Raw genomic sequence first — 19,376 nt, 5'->3', positions numbered from 1 at the left:
GAGAAGTTTGGAGTGGTAATACCGCCGACCGAAGTTGTCGTGGAGTTGGCCCGGGAAGGGCTGGTTGAACTGGTTGCGTGGATCTCGGCTCCAGGGAAACAGCAAACAGATCATCATCCGCCGAAACGGAATAATCCAGAATGCAGACCATGATGCGTGCATGTACGATGAAATCAAAACGCAACTGAGAGATAAGTGAAGAGGGTATTTATAGTGCTAACAATTTAATTAGCTAATGTGTAAACTGAATGATTCAATTTGGTGACGCGGAGATTGGTGTCTGACCCTCCTCCTGAACCTTAATTATAAATTTCATATATTTAAAAGAAAGATTTTAATGCTCATATTTGACATTTGTCTGGGAGATAGATATATTAGCTCATTAATAATTGATTTGACAAGCCAGGCTAAATACCATTGTGGTACATCGCTGAAACTATTTGGAAAACATCTATATGTTATTGCAATGACAGGAGAAAAATACATAAGTTATGAATGCTTGATTTTCAATTCTGTATAATATCTGGGTAAGATTTTACATTTGGTGTCTCTAATTACTGTGTTTATCACACAATTTGTACTTGGGACACAAAACCACCTGGAGAAACAAAAATGTATAACATCCAAGATCTTCTATAAAAATAAGTTTATCCTAAATTGTGTATGTTTAGGGACTCAGGCTTCAGCATCATGCATGTCCTTATTACATAGTCACTAGTTTATAATGAAAAAAGCCTATGATATAACAATGTTGCCAATGGTATTTTTTTACAGCTTTTATTTGCAGACTTGTTTAATTTCTGCAACTTTTTGTGACATAACATCCCTTGATTGTGTTTTGAGACATAAATAGGCTTAGAAATGTAGGTCAAGTTTTGCCATTACCGTAAGTGAGTGCTCATAAAGAAAACTGTGCACGCAGCTTCGGTACCTAGCCTGCCCTGAGACTAGGTACTCGTAACAGCAGTCTAGCTAGATTTCCTGTCCTTATGGTTTTTACATTCTTGAAGTTTGAATTAGTTACAAAAGACTTATCACGGTCTACTGATTGCCTGTGGGGCTCGCATGTTTTCCCAATATATCATCATTGTCAGTTTCAAGACATCACTCTGAACTCTCTTGTGCAATTGGGGTATCTGCTAATGAGTAACAACAAGCAATAATATGGGATTATGAGTATGGGATTCAGATGTGTGATGCAAGTATGCTACCCTATGCTACAGTGCTTGAATGTGACTCTCCAAGCCAATGTGACTCAGCAAGCCCTTCCAGCCCAGAGTGTAATCCTTTTTGTCTCAAAGTACTGTATAAGTCACTTGTACAGTAAAATGCCCAAGTCTCAATAGAATATGTTGAGTATAAATAGGGAAAGTTTGTCTGAACAAAGCTGGGGTCTACTTAGTTGGTAACAACCCTGTACACTAACAATGTCCAGTACTGATTTTAACTTCATGACTGTCTGTGTGGGGTTTGCAGGTGGTCAGATTTTTAGTCTGTGCTGTCTCCAGAGCTTTAACATCACACAAGTCCATTTTAAATCACATGGATCACCTCAACCCACCAGGTTCTGAGTAGAACACTCATTACCCTACAAAAAATAGCCTCTAAAAGCTAAGAGGGCTTTAAATCTTGAAACTTGCTTAAATCATTCATTTCTAGCAGCCTAAGCAACCCAGTCCAAAATACAATCTTAAAGTACTTTTAAATGTGTCACAAAAAATATACCAATGTACACAACACATGTGGTTTATAATAGCGTTAATAGAATCTGCAGTGATCATTATCTGAAGATAGTTGATTTTGTCTTTCAATACATGCCCTCGTCTTTAGCTCGGACACAACTAGGTTACGGGCCGCTGCGTCTCTCTGTATTCTAACACAACAGTTATTTGCAATTGAGGCCCATATAATAAAAGAAAAGATATTTCAGACAAATTAATTAACTTACTGTAGCAACATGATACCATAGCCCCAAACTGTGGAAACGTTTTTCTTTTTTTTTTTTGTAAAACATACAGTCAGGGATTTTTAATCCCTTGTGACAATCAGTTGACTAGAATTATCTGTATTCGTTCCAGCTTGATTTAATAAGCTGGAGCTGGCAAGTCAAGAGAATCATGTCATAATTTCTTAAAGGAAGGAGCTGGAGGCAAAAGAATCATCATCGGAATGCAGATGTTTGATTTCTAGCAGGCTGGAGGCGCTGAAGCCCAGGTGTGGAGACAGGAGTCTGGTTTTGCAGCAGATAGAGTGGTGGAGTGTTTTATTCACTGATGAATGTCGTTTTGCCCTTGACAGACCTGACGGAAGACAACGTATGTGGAGAGCGTTATGCTGACTGTTGCGTTGTTCAAGCCAACCAGTGGGGCGGTGTAAGTATGATGATGTGGGAAGAAATCTCCTTTAACACAAGAATGCCTTTGGTGCAGATTGAGGGCAACCTTACTGCTCAGCGATACATTGACCAAGTCCTTGAGGCAACAGTTTTTCCGTTCCTGCAAGCTAATCCAGAAGTGTCGATTTTCCAGCAGGACAATGCAAGACCACACAGTGCTAGGATTACAATTGTACAACTTCAAGAAAACAATGTCGAGGTCTTGACGTGGCCAGATTTTTCTCCTGACCTATAGATCAGAGTCCAATAGAACATCTGTGGGACCAAATCTGCAATGCCATCCACAGGAGACAACTGCGACCAGCCAACCTTCACCAGCTGGCTGCAGCTGCACAGGAAGAGTGGCGGAACATCCCATCACAGTCTATCCAGAGGCTGATGAGGTCTATGCGTCAACGCTGCCAGGGTTGTGTTACAGTACAGGTCACAGAAAAGTCAGTACAGACGCACTGATAGGCTGATTAAATCATTGTTGTCATTTGAACAGTAAACAAGAATGTTAACCGCTTTGGAGTATTTTTTTGTAAATGTTATTTGTCTAAGGCTGTTTTTATTCTTTTTTTTGCCTAATTGCAATGCACACAGGACGGTGAAGGAATACAATAAAAAGCCTATCTACAGAAGGAAGATACGTAGTTTGCGTCGCTTGCGTTGTACAATACTTGTCCAGTATGCTTTGGCCCCTAAAAGAGGTGACTTACGCAGTGACCCCTCAATTTCGCGATTTCCGCGAAATCCGTGAAATCGCAATTTTAGGTAGACCCCTAGACCCGATACTAACTTTGTAATGTTTTCATTTTGACAGTGTGTCACGTTTCATACTGAAAACTTATCATGATTCTTTGTTCTATATTTTTGTTCATATTTTCTGTGAGTTTGTTTGATATCTATTTTTAAAATATTTGATTCAATCCATTATATATATATATATGTGTGTGTAAATATATATATATATATATATATATATATATATATATATATATATATTCATACATCAGAAACAGGTTCATTGGAATAACACCAATCAGACCTGACTTGTTTTTGATTAAAGCAGAGACAGACAGACAAGCATGTGGGTGTCTGCTTCAGATCACAGTCTAATAAACTACAACTGGGCAACATCATTTTTTGGAACATTTAACTCCTTTTACTAAAAAAGGAGACATAATTTAGTAACAGCAGCTTCTTCCAACTCCCATATCTGAACATGCTCAGCATGTGCTGTTACTTTCCTTGAAAGAGAATGTTTATAGGTGAATCCTGACAGGAGTGAGATTTGTAAATCATCACTCATCCTTATTATACATAACATGCTGGACATGATTTTAGAAGTGGGGATTCAAAATAAATCCTACATACAAAAGATGAGTGGCAGTATGAAAAAAGGCATGTGTGTCTTTTTAAAATAAATCTATATTGGGCATTATTTAAAAACCGCCCTTAGTCTATGTAAAAACAAAAAAAAAAGAAATGTCCTGGTCTTATGTGTACTTAATATAGGAGTTCCTTCTTCAGCTCGACAAAAATAATTCAGGACTGAAAGGGTTAATGCGCGGGGAGTGGGAGGCTCTGGGTGATAAATCGAACACTAGGGTTATAAAATGATACACTTACATAGTGCATGACGGAACTTGCAGTAGAACCTACTGTAGTTTACATTTTGAGGCTTTTCTTTGTGATTCTTATCCAGCCCAAGATACAGTAGGTTGCATCCCCTCTGTTTGCAGTGGCTTCAGCACAAGGGTGTATTGCTTGTATAAACGTTACATTTAAGATTGTGTCAAATTCTTGAAGAAAAAGTACAGTGGCCAAATTAGTAACGGATACCTATGTGGATGGCTTCATGTTTAGTAGTAATAAATGAATGTGAAACTTATACACTTTAAACGTGGCACTCCTGAAATCAACCACTAGGGAATTACAGAAGGGTTGGGTTGGACTGGTTGCTTTCTGCAGGGAGCTGGCCTAATGATACCAATCGAGGGACTGGGATTTCAGGCTAGCATTTATACAGAGCAGTGGCGGGAGTGCAGTAGATGGATGGATGGATGAGTCTGCTGAGAAGTGCAGAGCATACAGCACAACGCTGCCCGGACTGAAAGTGTTGGGATGTTCGTCTCTTGTATCGGCTCTAATGGTTTGTTGTGTTGCAGCTTATTTCCATGCACCTGCTTGAGTGAACAGGACATAACCCAAAAGGGGGCCGCCAGTATAACACTTAGAAAAAAGTGCTGTTGTTACAGTTTTTTCAACAGGAGTAAAATCTTTTTAATGGTACCATTGCCCCTAATGATGAAAGTAACATAATAAATACAAACATACAAGCTGCCTGTTTGACACTTAACATGTTACAAACCAGTGAATGATACATATCTTCAGCTATTGTCATATGATCTAAATTACTGCTGAATACGATGTAGATCTAGATAACGCAAAAAGCTCAGACAGGCATTCACTATTCAGAGATCTATTTTCCAACTTGCTGTGTTTCAAAAACAATGGAAGACCTAGCTATGAATTTCTAGAGGCTTCAAGTCAATCAGGCAGCCGTGGTACAAGTATTCATCGCATTTTTTTTGCTTTATACCAATATCCCCACATACAGAATCTCTTAAATGTCACTTTATTTCCCCCTTTCTCTACGAAGAGTGCCAAAGCAGTAGTTTTGCCTCGGAGAAGGCTTCTGTTTGAAGACATGATAGATGGTGTTTGTAAATGTGTTTCTCAGTTGGGCTGTATTTTAACAATCTGGCAGGGTTGCGGGGCTTGAAAGAATGTGCCTTCTTCGCTGGACACATGCCAAGTCAATCAATCATCCGGCATATCTTACAGAAGTCCTGATTGCCACCCTCTGCTTGCTCTAAATTCTACATATGTTAAACACATTGATCAAGACAGATTTGTCCTTGGCAAGTGTGTTTGTGTTTGTGTGGACCTTCCTCTTGAAAATGGGAGCTGTTGATATAGTTTTAAGGCTGGATACCAGCCCGTTTATCTGGAAACTCAATTAAGTGCTATTCCCAGCAGAGCTGTTCTTTGCCAGCACCTAAAAGCAGAACATCTTGATGAGCCTTCGGTCTGAATATAGCCACTCTCGTTAGCTTGTGGTGATACGCAACAAATCTTCTCAAGTTCCAGTAGTGTTCTAGAAAACAGAATAAAATAGGAACTGCTGCACACAGTTTTCGCAGCTGGTTGACATTATGTCAGATTTCCTAGTCAGCTAAATTACCAGGCTTAACTTGCTGCTATTAAATCAGTGGCATGTCAGTCATGACCTTTTATTCAAACTGTGTGAGTGCCAGGAAAACATAAGGGTTTATAGAACAAAACATGGTCAATAGATTTATTTATATTTATATAAATGAAGAAAGAATGTATGTACACAAAAGGTGTAAATGATTGAAAAGTAATTTATTTCAGGACGTTTCGGATAAAAACAACCTTCTTCAGATGGGTAGAAAGAAGTAAAGACTTTTTGCAGTAAACATGTTATTTTCCCAAAAGGCCCTGAAATAAAAGATTTTTAAAAATAATGTAAACCTTTTGTGTACATATATATATATATATATATATATATATATATATATATATATATATATATATATATATATATCCTGTTCTGTAGGCATGTCAAAAATTACTTTTCTGTTCTTTTTGTCCACTAGGGGACACTAGAACACTACTTGTGAAAATGGCACAGCTCTCAGAGTGGCATAATATATAGGTAGCAGGTTTCACTGGCTGTGTTTATTATTGTAGTGCTATTATACCCAGCAGTGAGTGTCATTTTATGGTACGGAGGAGCTATGCTAATAGTTTATATATCATGCATCATAAACCATACTAGACCTATGCATAGCACATGGATTACTTTAAAATGATATTACAGAAATATTACAGTTTCAATTGTACCTTTCCTAAATGTGGCTACATAGGGTTCCAACAGTTGTAATTGAATCGTTGTACTTTTCATCGATACTTTGATTTTCTCCCTCTTTGGTTAAACAGAATTATTTGTTAAATACTTCCCTTGAGATTCTCTCGCAGCACAAAAAATACTTTTTACTGTACTGTTAAAGTGGGGCCAAGCTCATGAGTTTTGGCTCCATCTCATAGTACACTCCATGCTTCACTGTTGCCAGATTAATACTAATAATATAGACACCTTAAAACAAAATGATGTCAAACCCTGTATTCCATACTAATGTAGTTTTAAAGAAAGGCCAAAGGCAAAGACTTTATGCATTGAGCCCCAAAGAGGGCTCTGCTGTAAAAAGGTCAGTGATTTGGTGACGTGTGCATGTATTGTAATGTATGTACTGTATATTCATTATTTTAAAATGTGTTCAGATTCAGTAATGTCTTCTGTACTTGACAATCTTGGCATTGCACTCATTCAGCTGTGTACCCACTCCCAGATTCGGATACTGGATACAAGTATGCTCCTTGCGTTATTTGTTTTTTCTTAAAATTAGATTTGCAATTAGACTACAGAAGATCAGGAAGTGTGTTTTTGTCACAGTAAGATAATGTTTTTATTTCTTCGATTTGTCTCTGGAAACTGATGGCCCAGCATCCCCCTCCAGGCATGCCATTATCTACTAAAATATAGTCCTGTGATGACATCTCAATTCCAAAAGAAGAATTTTCCTTTCTGGGTCCTAAAAGTAGCTATAAGCCAATGTGTGCCCCTCCAGCTGAAACAACCTAGCAAGTCCTGCTTTCTGATAAAAGAATGTAGTAATATATATATATATATATATATATATATATATATATATATATATTTTTTTTTTTTTTTTTTTACATATACACTGTATGTACCAATTATAGTTAAGTGAAGAAATTAATATGATTGTGGGAAACAACACCTGTACATTGTTGTACTATTGTCGGGTGAACTTAAGATGGTAAAGTATGTATTTTGCTTATCAATATAAACCATGGATATTGATCAACAAAATGGAAATATGTTTTTCAGTTTCAAATGAAAAGGTAAAATAAAACAGATATCCAGATTTTTATCCTCTATTTGTGACCATTTTAAAAATGAGAACAGTGACAAGATGTTTCTGTTTTGCCAGCACAGTTCTGGTTGTGCTCATTTGTACTGGATAATGCTGCACCACTAATACAGATATAAAGGATATGGCTGTGGCGCCAATCACTGACCTAGCTGGTGCTTAGAGAAGTGAAATGAGCGATATACTGTATATAGATAGATAGATAGATAGATAGATAGAGAGATAGAGCGAGCATGTAGTCTCTATGTTTGTTAGATATATATATTAAAAATACATAAATAAACATCTTAAAATGTTTCTAGATTCACGGATATCCCATAATAATGGTTATTGCCACTTGCTGGCCCGTTACTTTAATTAATTAATTTAGCAGATGCTTTTATCCAAAACTATTTACATACGGGCCAACGGCAGTGCCCCACCCGGGAATCGAACCTCAAACACATGGTTGCAAGTCCAGAATCCTAACCACCACTCTACACTGCCTAATATAGTGGCAATAATAGGATATATTTGTCAGTGGCATTTGCTAGTTTCACAGCATGTTTTGTGTCAGTTTACAGCTCCACCCATGTTGCGGCAGTAAAAACGTTAGCACCCGGGGCAAAATGAAAATTCAGAGTATTTGCACCATCAAAGCCATTAAATTAAAAACTGGATTTATGAACGGAAAGAATGTGTTACAGTGGACTCCTTTGATATGCATGATAGAATTGTATTAAACACATAAATAAATACATATCTTTAAGATGTATTGTACTGCGTATCAGTGCGTTTCCCATGTGGCCTTTTCAAGCCATTCCGGTTCAGGACTCTGTTCCAACAGGCCATTTACAATTGAATAGAGCTGTCCAGAGCCTTGTTCTAAACTGGACGGTTTCATTCAAGTAATTAAACCTGGTCGGAACAAGGTCCTGGCTTGCAATGGACTGAAACAACCACAAAATAGTATAGGCTTGTTTCAGAAAAATACCCATTTGTCAGTAAGAAACTCTATTTTAATAATAATAATAATAATAATAATAATAATAATAATAATAATAATAATAATATTGATTTAAGTATTCTATTATTTGAGTACATAGTATATCTACCCATACAGCAGAAGGGCTTGGCTTTGGAAGCTGTTACTCATTATAAGGTGGAGATGCATTAACAGATATGTCCCAAGATATTTTGAAGATAATCAGTTAATTGAAAAAAAGCAGGGCTGTGCGGCGATAAATGACAGAACTGTAATTTGTGTAAATATGGTGTATACAATGTATATTCTTATGAGATGTTTTTTTTTTTTCAAGTACAGTTAATCCCTGTTATTTGGTAATTTAATCCTCAACCCACACTGTTCAACCACTTAATCGCAGGAAAAGCCAGTTGAGGCCAAAGGACTAATTAAGGTTAACTCACCTGCAGAGCTGAGTCTGGTGGTTAGGAGTAAAGCAAAGACAAAGGTATGACAGCAGTAGAGCTACCAGCAAAATCTAAAGTCATATTGCCCGGGCAAGGTGACTGTAGAGTCCCCGTCTTCAATCTGTTACAAATATTTCTATACTTTTGTCAAGCAGATTGTTTATTTTAGCACCATAGTTAACCAAATGGAAGGGATCAGCCCTTCGACATTTCAAAATGTCACATTCTTCAATTTTTTGTCAGTTTCTTTAAGTATATAGAAAACTGCAAAGCGGTTTGTAATTCAATATGTTAATGTAACATTATTCAGCAGGTTTCATACGACTTTACGAAGCAAAATTAGTTAATTCTATAGGGTGATGCAAAACATTTGGCCATAGCTGTAGTTATCCTAGTTTAATGCCAGAAGGTTGAGAGTTCTGTTGTGCAAGTTAACATTACCTGATCTCTCCACAGAATCAGTGATTTTTTTTTTTCATCAGAAAGATAAATCGAGGGCTCGCGAGTGGCGCATCCAGTAAAAGCACTCGCGTAGAGTGCAGGATACACCCTATAGTCTGGACGTCGTCGGTTCGAGTCCAGGCTATTCCTTTGCCAACTGAGGACGGGCGCTCCCAAGGGCGGCGCATAATTGGCCGAGCACCGCCCGGGGGGAGGGAGGGTTAGGTCGGCCAGGGTGTTCTCGGCTCACCGCACACCACCGCACACCAGCGACCCCAGCGGTCGGCTGGCGGCACACGCTTCGGAGGACAGCGTGTGCTCGTCTTCACTACTCCCGAGTCAGCATTTGGGGAAATGTCCTTTACTTGAACTGGTAATAGATGTCAACTACATGGGAAACAAACCTCCATCATAAAGAAAACTTTGCCAATAAACACATTTTGAATTGTCTTTGGTCTTTTGGGCGACTCAATGCAATTTGTCTATATTTAATATACTTGACAGACTTGGCTTTGCAAAAAAAAAAAGTACTGTATTGTTCTGAATACAGATCGTTCCCATTAATGCTCATTGCTCAATGTGTTCCTTTGCCTCGGATCCTCATTTATATCCCTTAGCCATTTGTTTAGAATCAAATTTAGTGCAACTTGCAAAATGTGGATGAAAAGATATAGCATTGAGTAGATGTTTCCTGAATGCTTGACGTTCTGCCTCTTTTGCACTCTTTCAGTGTGACTGAAAGGGTGTAATATGTGGATTGTTGGTCTGCCCTTCCCTTCCACAGTGATGTCTGAAGCCAGTGTTGGCATGACTCTAGTTTCATGATGTTAGGAGCCTGATATATTCTGGGTATTTAGTAATTATTTAGGTGTCATGACCACCATTATGGTGGCAGAAAATCCCAAACTGTTGTTGAAAACTGTCAATGAAGGACTCCCCCACCCCCCTACCCCCTCCAAAAAATAAAATCACATACACTTGTAATAATGTGTTTAATTAATGTTGTGTTTTTTTCATGTTTTTGGTTATAAAATGAACAGTGATGCTTATCATATTTAAAAATGATCTGCTCTAATCAACACTACTCACAATAGAGACTTGCCTTAGGTTACTCTCAAAGGAAAGACACACATTTTAAGCAATAATCAAACTCCATTTATTTCCAGATTTTGTAAAACACAGACTGAGAAAGAAAAAAAAGATGCAAAGAGAACAGACCCATCAGAAGCAATTACAGCCAGAAAAAAAAGAAACAAAAAAACAAGGAAAAAAAAACAGTCACTACTGCATCTGTGTAGTAGATCTGCTTACAAAAAGACCCCAAAAAAGTGTTTTTCAAATTCTAGTCTGCAGTTAAGGAAAGACTACTTTTTAACAATTTATTTCACTGTAGGTTGTAACTGTAGTATTTCTCAGCAATGTGCATGTGCTTTGGTGCTTTGATAACTCAGCATATAATTCATGTCAGTAGATGCTGCAGATAAGAGCTGCTTATCGGCTATAAATAGGTTTTCAATATACCTTTGGTTCTCTTTTGGTATTATGTTTTTTTTTTTTTCTAGCATTGTGTTTTAAAAACAGACATCTCATATATACAAGCAAGATTACTGTGATCTAACACAAGGCTGTAGTAGAATTCCATTGCATTACATGAGCTCTGACAGTTCGATAGTGTCTGGAGACAGCTAGTTGTGTCAGTAGTTTTTTATTTACAAAGTTTGCTCTGTAGGATTGAATTTAATAAACATGTATTTTTTCAAGAATAAAAACCCAAAATGTTAAAATCCAATTAAAATGGATTGCCTGAAACAATTACCTCTTTGGTCATAAATGTATTATTTTTAATGCTCAGCTTAATTTGCAACACGTAATTAGCACATAATTAAGACGTGTTAATTGGTTATAGGAAAATCAAGGACACTAATTTGCTTCTCACCAGGAATGATTTGTATTATTTAACCTCTGAAAAAAAAAATTATATATTAATAGAAGAACTATCTACTGTATGTGCACAGGCTTCTATTGTCTCTAGTATTATTATTATTATTATTATTATTATTATTATTATTATTATTATTATTATTATTATTATTATTATTAGATTCAATAATAATAAAAATCAAAGCTGAACAGTAACTTCATAATTATTTAGTATTCACTTTCTGCATTTCAAGGACAGTGGTAAGTTTTGGCGCTATATATATATATAATTATTGTTGCAGTAGTAGTTGTTAGTTGTTTAGATTATTTTAAAAAGACCCACAAATTCACTTAAGTGAATTACAAAGGTTATGCATCTGAGCAACCCGGATATCCATCTTCATTTAAGAGGTGCCAGCAAGGAACTCAATCCACGAGAGAACAAGATACTAGTATCATCTCAAAAGAAAATAACATACCAGCACGTGCCTTTCAGCATTGTTATTGCACCAATTAATACCCAGTTTGGGCAAAAATCAGGGGTCATCACTATAAAACATTGACATTTGAGGTATCTGACTCTTGGGCTGTCCACTCTCATCTCTGAAGTTCAATCACAGAATGCTAATGGACAGGGTGATTGAACAATCCATAGAAAAGAGGCAGTGGCAAATTCTTGGACCCTGATGTTAAAATAATCATGACCCAATATAACGTGGAAGAAAAAAACTTCTAACCTCTAAGCTAACAGATACGGATGGTTTGCATTAAGTATATTTGTGTAATTGTGAGTACATAAAAGATAAATCTAATTTACAAGGACAACCTAATGCATAGCTGGTGTCTGTATTTAGTTTACAGGTGATGGAATTGCTACAGCCCAAGGGACAAAAGGTTATTAGTTATAGCCTGAAGATGATTACAGATATTTCACCCCCAAGTACAAATTGCACACACAGTGTCTTGTTGAGTGTTGGTTCTGAATAATTTCCTGCATTTTTGTTTTACTTGCCTCAGTTTAGAAAACCCTTGACGACTACCTTTAAACTTTTATAGTTTGTTTGGTGCATTCTGAATCATTTTGCTACAGCTAATTTATCTCCTCTCATTCAGGAGGGGAAACTTGCTATATTTCAGTTGGAACTGCAGACGTCAGCAAGTGCAAACTGCTTGCCTGTTTATGTGAAAGTAGTTTTGGACAGCTTATTATAAAGAACTAAAGCACTTGGCAAGCAAATTGTAGGTTCTGATTCCATTTTCAGCATTGTAGTTCCAAGCTAAGGGCCTGCACCAGTGACACTCAAAACATACCAGATTCCTCTCATTTAAGGAGCGGCATTATTCATTACGCAAGTTTATTTTGTGAAGGAATTACAGATTTGGTAATATTCCCAGCAATATTGCTAGTAAACGGTTCCAAGTATAAAACAAATGTGTTTATTTTACTACTAATGATTTTTAGAAAATCCATATACTAAAATATAATCATTTAACTTCGACAGATGAGTCTACCCCACTTAAGTGTATATTGTTTAAGTGTATATCCTGCCTAAGAGTATTCAATTCTAAAATCCCAAACCGTTACCAATGCTGCATCATTAAATTGGCCCCGTTTAAGTGTAACATTGTAAGTGCGCATTCCCGATTTCCTGTATAGCGGTGCTACTTTTTCTAGAGTTACCTGAGCATGTGCATTGTGAACCGACGAGGTCAGGAACGGGAATGCTTTCAATACATTCCTGCACTGAAATGGATGCAAAAAAAAGTGAAAGACTTGATACTGTCAAGGACTAGGATGTGCTAAAATGAACACAGCATTTGTTAAAGGTACATTGATAATGATTTTTGTTCAGTTTTCAGGCAGGATAAAATGAAATGTAGAAGAGGGATGAGACTATGAAAACAGTTTTCCGAGTTCTCGTTAGTAAGGGTCATAATGGCGGCAGTTTGTTTTTAAATGAAACTGACCAGGGAGCTTCACGTCGTGGGAACACGTATGTTATAATAATATATTTTTTGCACATAGCTACGTATGTAGATGAAGTTACAAGAATATTGTTTTCAATATAGTATTCTGTTTCAATGGCAACATAGAATATATGAAAATTCTTCTTCATCTAACAATCAACCAATTAAATTGAACAACATGTTTTACCCAACGTGTCAAATGTATCATTTCGATTTTTAAGTAGTGTACAACATGTATTGCATAAAGAACCACCAGCATACATGGATCACCATGCTTCGAGGGGTGTATTGCACTGCTTACAGTACGCATGGTGCTGAGTTGGCAGCACGGGGTATTGAAGGCTTACCTATATTGACCATTTCAGTTAACAGTGATGGTTTTTGTCCTTCATTATGTTGCTCAATGAGCATGTGTTCATTTTCATATATTTTTATTTGTAACCCATTCTCACAAATTCATTTCAGATTCAACTTATTTTGCAAGGTGCAATCATGTACACAATGTGTATGTGTGGCAGATCTACGTTTTTCTTTTCAGAAACCCTTTCATTTATTCTGCTCCATCCATTTTTTTTAACAACTCACAGCATTGAGGTTAACATGGTCAGAGTGTTGCGCAACATTTCCAGTAGTTGATTTCATTTTTCCACTAACAGTCATTTGTGAAGAAGAAATTACATTACACCAATTATTTTTCATAATGTTGCTTATAATTATTTTAAATGGGCACTCTTTGGTAGCTAGATTAGGGTCACAACATGGATTTTGGATACAGGATTAAAGATATACAATTAAAATGGAAATTTGGATTTCAATTGGAAATCTTGTACAGTTATACTTCTTTACTGTTCTGTACAATTCTGTTTATTTCCCCAAGGGCCAATTACTGTCCCATATGCATACAACTCAAGATGATGCTTTAAACAATTCTGCACCTTTTTGTGTTTTGAAAAGGAAACAGGAACCTTCATCCTGACTTTTATCTACTATTTAAAGAATGGGTTCCACATTTGACTGTTATACTTGAATATAGAACTCATTTGTTTAATAGTGCATAGTTGAATGGCTGTTATCATTCACATATTTATTTGGCACTTTTATTATTGATATGATTAGTGCATGTTTTATATATATAGATAGATAGATAGATAGATAGATAGATAGATAGATAGATAGATAGATATAATATATAGATAGATAGATATGGATATAGATATAATATATATATATAAAATGATTTGTATCACTTTCTACTGTAGTAGCTTCTCCACACAGTCCCCTTTTGTAATGCTCTCCTGTGTACCGTTTAATTGAATTATTGATAGCTGTGTTTGAACAGAGAGCAGCTGGTTCGGAGGTGTACCTGGAGTGTCGGTAATATTTTTAAAAATAGCAAAGATAACAATGATTGGCTTCTGAAACTCAACCTCTGAATAAAATGAACCTTGATAATAAGATACCGTAGAGTGTATGCACAGTATAAAGTCAAAAGTTGTTTATATATTTTTAGCTGAAAAACAGGACAGTGAATATTTTAGAATCTTTTCACAGATTTCAAGATAGTTATATATTCTATACAGTTTGTATTGCAATATGTGCTTCAGTAATCAAGAATATGAACGTACAGATGGTTGTCTGAGGTCTCTCTTTAGGTACAGGTGCAGTGTTTTCAATAATAAATAGTTTCAATGTACCCTCCTGCTGCTCTTTGCTCAATGCCATGGTTTGAACAATTAAACGTCAGGTTTCTTGAAGTCAGTGAATGTTTTTCTTTTGTTGTTTTTTTCTGAAAAATCAAGGGGGGAGGGAGAAACCTCCTCAATGATTAGAGGTCTTTGTTGCTCCCTTTTTTATTTTTCCTGCACAAGGCGTCTCCCTGCTAACCAATCCTAGCTCAGTAGCTCTGTTTTAACAGGTGTGTGACTTACTCAGCGAACCATGAGTTAAAATAAATTGTCATCACTTCCATTTCAGTGGCAAAATCGCCAACTAATCTAAACATGTCATTTACACTTTCTTTATACCTGGAAACCAAATGAAGCACACTCGAAAAGAGATGCTAATTAAACAGAGTTTGAACAATCACCTGACAGGTGATTCCACAATGAAGCTATGGATGCTGGTTAAGCTTTCATTGGGAATACCTTTGCTAAAGCTTACAATAGAACCTAAAGTCAATCAATGGGAAAGATAAGTGTTTTTTAGTTATGCACTAACAGACAAATACCTTGCCACAAGTACATCATCCTCTGGTTATTATAAAGTCAGAAGTAAAGTGCTGAAAGAACACATAATGGATAGATGAGGAACCTTTAAACACGAGAAAGAAATGCGCTGAGCTTTGTGGAGTAATAGAACTTTAACTGAACAACAGAAATAACAGCCAAAAAAACACATTTGCCGTACCTTGTCTCTATTCACCACATGAAAGCAATTTCACAAGGGTAACCTGCAGCTACCAGCTGTGTTTTTCTTTTGTATCTTTGTAATGGGATCATTACTCAAAATGTCTTGAAGTGCATTTACCCCAAGGATATAGGGATTGGCATTTTCTAAACCTTCTGAAACTGCCAATTTACAACACTTAAGAAAAGAACCAAAACACTACCCAACCATCTTTAAGTGTCCATTCAATTTTTTCTGACAAGCTCACGTGTGTCGTAGCTAAGAGTTGAAATGATGCTGCAAGCATGATGCAGAACACATGGTTCTGGTGGGGGGCGGGGGGTGGGGAGGAGCTTTTATGCCAACTTTTTGAGAGACAAAACTTCAATTCCATATTATTCATATTATTAACGTCCCAAATGAAGAAAATTCTAACCAACTGGATGATATTGCATGGAAATGAAAATTGTGGTTGTTGTCTTTCTTTATTACAACATTTTCTAATAGCACAACTGCTAAGACCATTGTATAAGCCTACAGTCTACAGGCCACATTCCTCATCATTACATTCAGGTCAAAGAAAAGGTGTGTCCTTTTCTAATAATTAATACAGCTAAAAAGCAACTTTAACAACTTTAATTTAACAGCTAAACTATCATTAAAATGCTAAATAGGCTTAAATTTAGACTTGAGCAAAGAGAGACATGGCTTCCCTAACGCATTGGGCAAGGCATTCTAAAGGATAGGGGGACTTGTAGCTACTTTAGTGTGGAGCATCAAGGGGCACATAGTACACATTTAGAAGCTTGGTGTTAATTTGGGCCAAATATTATACTTAATAAAAGGAAGACTTTGTCAAAAATCTGGAGTTGATGGTCTTTGGAATCCCAACAAACACTGAACTGCAGTAATGAAACCTGGAGGATTAAATAAATCATTATAAATAAGGTGTAATAAATCAATCACAGTTACAGGTATGGATTTGTCAACATTCCAGTTCATCTCACCCTGTGTACAGGTGTCATGCTGTGCTTAAAATGAGCAAAAAAAACCCTGGTCTCATTCATGAAAGTGTACCCAGTAAGTTGCTACACTATTTGCTGATACAGCTGCTGTTGAGATCATCAAGATCATGTAGCTGAACTGTTACAAAAAAAACCAAGTGAAATTACAAAATGCAAAGCAAACAACCACTTCTTTCAAAATAATTGTACTCAGTTTATCACATGCTTTTATTTTAAAGAAGTTCAACTCAACTGGGCTTAAATATTCCAAATGCAAAATTGTACTTTTTTTTTTTTTTGGCCTTAAAGCAGGTGCAAATACCCCCTGACATACTATTCATCATCATTCTGTTCCACTGTATCCCAGTTATAATTTGGACGTCTGGTCACTTTAATTAGAGGCCTAACTGAATCTCCCCCTAGACATTTAATCACCTGCAGATGGGCTGCTGCACAGATAACTTTTGTCCACTATGTACATACATAACCGTTGAGTCATTTTACAGGGGCTGATATAATGTACAAGTCAGCAAAATTAGGACAAGCTCATGTTTGCATATTTATTGCAGGCCTTAACACATTTTATTCAGGCCAACATCAGATAAAAATGAATGAAAGATTTGTGGTGTTCAGCTCCGTTGAGTTTTGTAGAAATTTTACATACAAATCTCTTTGCCACCCAGGTACAGTAGTTTAAATATGTTGGTTCCAATTGAATTTGATTGGTTGCCTTCATTTTCATACGGGTTGATGCCTCTGTCTGATAAAAGTTACCCAGGTGCTTTGCAAGCAACTTGCATACATTGAGGCACAGGAAAGGAGATATACAGAGTACAGTCACACACACAGAAGCAGTGTAAAACAAGCCATCTTTTAAAATGGGACCTGAATCTTTCAATTCACATATTACTAATGTACAGTGACCTGGTATCGAGTGAGATGTGAATGATGGATTAGCCACCCATCATTTTATACAAGTGCATAACCTATTGGTATTTCCCTTTAATGTGTGTGTAAAACCTTACCTACATGTAAAGTAGTCAGTACCTGCACTAACTCAGCTGTTCACGCTGGTCTCAGTTTTGACATCCTAAAACCCATCACTTCAGAACCTTAATTTCTAGAGATCCGAGGGAACATAGAAACCTGATTTCAGTCCTAGCACCTTAGGAAGCATCTTGTTTCTACTGGCTCACTCGTGATCTTAATTTCACTGATTATCAACTCAGAGTTTAAAAATAAATAAATGCATAAATACAAAGTGGGAGAAAGGTGCTAGGATTGGCCAATACAATCATGGCCATTATAAAATAGACAGATTAGCTGTTGCAAAGTACAGTATACTACTATTATAGGAAACTACAGTACTCTATGTGTTTTTGGATAATACTCATGTATGTGTATACACACATTCTTATTTACTTGTTTTTACAAAGTACTTGCTGTATGTGAAATGAGTATTATAAGAAAAAGCAATTCATTGAAATTCGTAACTTAATGAATGTGTATTTAATATCCCGGTGTGACTGTAGGCATTGTGTCTTTCTTTTTTTTTTTTTTTTTTTGCTTGGTTTCATGTTCAGCTAATAGTAAAGTTAACTGTTATTTTTGCTATTTTAAGTCATTGAAGAATGCCTTTTATTAAGTCAAACTAAATGGGTTTGCAAAGTTGAGGTCAGGATACTAGCTTAATGACACATTTCAGTGGGACATAACTTTGACCTGTTTTGTGTGCCCAATTATTGAACCTATTTTTTTCTCCCCAATTTAGAATATCCAATTACATTCCTTCACCACAGCAAATCTCCACAACAGCTCAGGAGAACTGAAGGTCAGTGGGCGTCCTCTTTACAATTTGTGAAATCCAATACACAAATGTGTACAACCAATAATGGTGTCTTATCTAAAGTCAAGATTGAAGTACAGTAGAGACATCCCCACACACCACACCTGCCACTTTCCCAATTAAGCAGTGCAATGAAACAAGCAAGTCAGTGATAGTCATCCACCACCACAACTTTAAATTCAAAATTAGAGCCATCAGCAACAGGAACAAGTTGATCCCCATTCATAACAGCTGGACAAGCAGTTATCTAGATACAGTATATGCAAAACTGTAAAATAACATGGAGAAAGACAGTTAGGCCAATTTAAACTTTTATTATTACTTATTTCTTAGCAGACGCCCTTATCCAGGGCAACTTATAATTGTTTTTTTTTTTTTACATACAATTACATTATTTTTTTCATACAATTACCCAGTTATACAATTGGGTTTTTACTGGATTAATCTAGGTAAAGTACCTTACTTAAGGGTACAGCAGCAGTGTCCCTCACCAGGGATTGAACCCACAACCCTCCGGTCAAGAGTCCAGAACCCTAACCACTACTCCACACTGCTGCCCTTTTACTGATTTTGCCTGTATTCTGCAGTTTATATTTGCAGCCTTACAGTATATAGTGTGAGCCACCCTGTATTGTTTACAGAACCTCATCACTTGACGTATCCCATGTTGCAGCATCTCTGCAATATATTTATCAGCATACTGTAATCCTGATCATGTTGTTGTTATTATTCATAAATCCTCAATCAGCTGGGGAATACAACCGAGACCCTTTCTCTGTTACAAGCCTCAGAGTGTTTCTAATGCTCTGAATTGAAATGAATGGACTGTGAGGGAACACAGTCTCCAGCTGATTTATGATCCATGATGTGTGAATAAAAATATCAAAAGAAGCTTGTTTATGCTGACTAATATATTTCCGCGTATGAAAGGGTGACTGAAGGTTAGGCAGACAAAAGTAGTCACGCAAACAAATAGATTA

This window comes from Acipenser ruthenus, chromosome 4 (assembly GCF_902713425.1).
Source record: "Acipenser ruthenus chromosome 4, fAciRut3.2 maternal haplotype, whole genome shotgun sequence".
Taxonomy (NCBI): Eukaryota; Metazoa; Chordata; class Actinopteri; order Acipenseriformes; family Acipenseridae; genus Acipenser; species Acipenser ruthenus.
The sequence above is the reverse complement of the archived record's forward strand: the minus strand, read 5'-3'. Positions refer to the sequence as shown.